This window comes from Arachis hypogaea, chromosome 3 (assembly GCF_003086295.3).
Source record: "Arachis hypogaea cultivar Tifrunner chromosome 3, arahy.Tifrunner.gnm2.J5K5, whole genome shotgun sequence".
Classification (NCBI taxonomy): Eukaryota; Viridiplantae; Streptophyta; class Magnoliopsida; order Fabales; family Fabaceae; genus Arachis; species Arachis hypogaea.
Genome location: NC_092038.1, coordinates 88,983,884 through 88,988,414, shown reverse-complemented (window position 1 = coordinate 88,988,414; position 4,531 = coordinate 88,983,884). Strand labels below are relative to the sequence as shown.

General features: G+C 42.3%; 1 non-coding gene across 1 annotated transcript; it reads right to left on the bottom strand.

The window, feature by feature from the left end:
* Window positions 1–253: 253 nt before the first annotated feature.
* On the bottom strand, window positions 254–361 carry LOC112793066 (small nucleolar RNA R71). Its single transcript, XR_003197775.1, has one exon. It is a non-coding gene; the product is annotated as a small nucleolar RNA R71 (small nucleolar RNA).
* Between the last annotated feature and the right edge of the window lie 4,170 nt (window positions 362–4,531).

Genomic DNA, 4,531 nt, shown 5'->3' with positions numbered 1-4,531 from the left:
GCAACAGAATTGCAAGTTCCATGGACTTCCATTGGAAGATCCTCATCAGTTTTTAGCTGAATTCTTGCAAATCTGTGACACTGTCAAGACTAATGGGGTTGACCCTGAGGTCTACAGACTTATGCTATTCCCTTTTGCTGTAAGAGACAGAGCTAGGACATGGTTGGACTCTCAACCTAAAGAAAGCCTGGACTCTTGGGAAAAGCTAGTCAATGCCTTCTTGGCAAAGTTCTTTCCACCTCAAAAATTAAGTAAGCTTAGAGTGGAAGTCCAAACCTTCAGACAGAAGGAAGGAGAATCCCTCTATGAAGCTTGGGAAAGATACAAACAATTAATCAGAAAGTGTCCATCTGATATGCTTTCTGAATGGAGCATCATAGGTATTTTCTATGATGGTCTCTCTGAACTATCCAAAATATCTTTGGATAGCTCTGCTGGAGGCTCTCTTCATCTGAAGAAGACACCTACAGAAGCTCAAGAGCTGATTGAAATGGTTGCAAATAACCAATTCATGTACACTTCTAAAAGAAATCCTGTGAACAATGGGACTAGTCAGAAGAAAGGAGTTCTTGAGATTGACACTCTGAATGCCATATTGGCTCAGAACAAAATATTGACTCAACAAGTCAATATGATTTCTCAAAGTCTGTCTGGAATGCAAAATGCACCAAGCAGTACTAAGGAAGCTTCATCTGAGGAAGAAGCTTATGATCCTGAGAACCCTTCAATGGAAGAGGTGAATTACATGGGAGAACCCTATGGAAACACCTATAATCCTTCATGGAGAAATCATCCAAATTTTTCATGGAAGGATCAACAGAGACCTCAACAAGGTTTCAACAATAATAATGGTGGAAGAAACAGGTTTAGCAATAGCAAACCTTTTCCATCATCTTCTCAGCAACAGACAGAGAGTTCTAAGCAGAATAACTCTGACTTAGCAACCATGGTCTCTGATCTGATCAAAACCACTCAAAGTTTCATGACTGAAACAAGATCCTCCATTAGAAATTTGGGGGCACAAGTGGGTCAGCTGAGCAAGAAAATTACTGAACTCCCTCCTAGTACTCTCCCAAGCAATACAGAAGAAAATCCAAAAGGAGAGTGCAAGGCCATCAACATGGCCGAATTTTGGGAGGAAGAAGAGGCAGTGAACGCCACTGAGGAAGACCTCAATGGACGTCCACTGGCCTCCAATGAGTTCCCCAATGAGGAACCATGGGAATTTGAGGCTCAAAATGAGACCATAGAGATTCCATTGGACTTACTTCTGCCATTCATGAGCTCTGATGAGTATTCTTCCTCTGAAGAGGATGAGTATGTCACTGAAGAGCAAGTTGCCAAATACCTTGGAGCAATCATGAAGCTGAATGACAAGTTATTTGGAAATGAGACTTGGGAGGATGAACCCCCTTTGCTCACCAAAGAACTGGATGACTTGTCTAGGCAGAAACTGCCTCAAAAGAGACAGGATCCTGGGAAGTTTTCAATACCTTGTACCATAGGCACCATGACCTTCAAGAAGGCCTTGTGTGACTTAGGGTCAAGTGTAAACCTCATGCCTCTCTCTGTAATGGAGAAGCTAGGGATCTTTGAGGTGCAAGCTGCAAAAATCTCACTAGAGATGGCAGACAACTCAAGAAAACAAGCCTATGGACTTGTAGAGGATGTTCTGGTAAAGGTTGAAGACCATTACATCCCTACTGATTTCATAGTCCTAGAGACTGGGAAGTGCATGGATGAATCCATCATCCTTGGCAGACCCTTCCTAGCCACAGCAAAGGCTGTGATTGATGTTGATAGAGGAGAGTTGATCATTCAAGTGAATGAAGAATCCTTGGTGTTTAAGGCCCAAGGATATCCCTCTGTCATCATGGAGAGGAAGCATGAAGAGCTTCTCTCAAAACAGAGCCAAACAGAGCCCCCACAGTCAAACTCTAAGTTTGGTGTTGGGAGGCCACAACCAAACTCTAAGTTTGGTGTTGAACCCCCACATTCAAACTCTAAGTTTGGTGTTGGGAGGTTCCAACATAGCTCTGAGCATTTCTGAGGCTCCATGAGAGTCCTCTGTCAAGCTAATGACATTAAAGAAGCGCTTGTTGGGAGGCAACCCAATGTTTTATAATTAACTATTTTCTTTTGTTACTTTATGTTTTTTTTTTTGTAGGTTGATGATCATGAGAAGTCACAAAATCAATGAAAAAAGCAAAAACAGAATGAAAAACAGGAAGAAAAACAGCACACCCTGGAGGACGCACCTACTGGCGTTTAAACGCCAGTAAGGTTAGCTGTTGGGCGTTTAACGCCCAGTCTGGCACCATTCTGGGCGTTTAACGCCAGAAAGGGGCACCAGACTGGCGTTAAACGCCAGAATTGGCTAAAAACGCATTTTTGCTTGCCATTTGGTGCAGGGATGACTTTTCCTTGACACCTCAGGATCTGTGGACCCACAGGATCCCCACCTACCCCACCACTCTCTCTCTCTTCTTCACCCATTCACCAATCACCTCACCACCTCTTCCCCAAAAACCCTTCACCTATCAAATCCCATCTTTCTCTTCACCACTCACATCCATCCTTCATAAAACCCCACCTACCTCACCATTCAAATTCAAACCACTTTCCCACCCAAACCCACCCATACATGACCGAACCCTACCACCCCCCACTCCTATATAAACCCATCTTCACTCCTTCATTTTCACACAACCTAAACACCACTTCTCCCCCTTTTTGGCCAAAACACAAAGCCATTCCCCTCTTCCTCATTTCTTCTTCTTCTACTCTCTTCTTTCTTCTTTTGCTCGAGGACGAGCAAACCTTTTAAGTTTGGTGTGGTAAAAGCATTGCTTTTTGTTTTTCCATAACCATTATGGCATCCAAGGCCGGAGAAACCTCTAGAAAGAGGAAAGGGAAGGCAAAAGCTTCCACCTCCGAGTCATGGAAGATGGAGAGATTCATCTCAAGGGTGCATCAAGACCACTTCTATGAAGTTGTGGCCTTGAAGAAGGTGATCCCCGAGGTCCCTTTTTCACTCAAAAAGGGTGAATATCCGGAGATCCGACATGAGATCCGAAGAAGAGGTTGGGAAGTTCTTACCAACCCCATTCAACAAGTCGGAATCTTGATGGTTCAAGAGTTCTATGCCAATGCATGGATCACCAATAACCATGACCAAAGTATGAACCCGGATCCAAAGAATTGGCTTACTATGGTTCGGGGGAAATACTTGGTTTTTAGTCCGGAAAATGTAAGGTTGGCATTTAACTTGCCCATGATGCAAGGAGATGAACATCCTTACACTAGAAGGGTCAACTTTGATCAAAGGTTGGACCAAGTCCTCACAGTCATTTGTGAAGAGGGTGCCCAATGGAAGAGAGATTCAAGAGGGAAGCCGGTTCAATTGAGAAGGCATGACCTCAAACCCGTGGCTAGAGGATGGTTGGAGTTTATTCAACGCTCAATCATTCCCACTAGCAACCGGTCCGAAGTTACCATAGACCGGGCTATCATGATTCATAGCATCATGATTGGAGAAGAAATAGAAGTTCATGAGGTTATAGCTCAAGAACTCTATAAGGTGGCGGACAAGTCCTCTACCTTGGCAAGGTTAGCCTTTCCTCATCTCATTTGTCACCTCTGTTATTCAGTTGGAGTTGACATAGAGGGAGACATCCCCATTGATGAGGACAAGCCCATCACTAAGAAGAGGATGGAGCACACAAGAGACCCCACTCATCATGAGATCCCTGAAATTCCTCAAGGGATGCACTTTCCTCCACAAAACTATTGGGAGCAACTAAACACCTCCCTAGGAGAATTGAGTTCCAATATGGGACAACTAAGGGTGGAGCATCAAGAACACTCCATCATCCTCCATGAAATTAGAGAAGATCAAAGAATCATGAGAGAGGAGCAACAAAGACAAGGAAGAGACATTGAGGAGCTCAAGTACTCCATAGGACCTTCAAGAGGAAGAAAGAGCCGCCATCACTAAGGTGGACCCGTTCCTTAATTTCCTTGTTCTTTATTTGTCTGTTTTTCGAAAATTAGTGTTTATGTTTATCTATGTTTGTGTCTTGTGATCATTAGTGTCTTAGTGTCTATGCCTTAAAGTTATGAATGTCCTATGAATCCATCACAATAAAAATAAAAAAAAATTGTTCTTAATTGAAAAAGAAAAAGAATTGCATGAATTTTGAATTTTATAACAGTTTAATTATTTTGATGTGGTGGCAATATTTTTGTCTTCTGAATGTATGCTTAAACAGTGCATATGTCTTTTGAATTTGTGGTTCATGAATGTTGGCTCTTGAAAGAATGATGAAAAAGGAGACATGTTACTGAGGATCTGAAAAATCATAAAAATGATTCTTGAAGCAAGAAAAAGCAGTGAATGCAAAAAAAAAAGGAGAAGAGAAAAAAAAACGAAAAAAAAGGGAAGAAAAGAAAACGAAAAAAAAGGGAGAAAAAGAAAGAAATAAAGTTGTGATCCAAGGCAAAAAGAGTGTGCTTAAGAACCCTGGACACC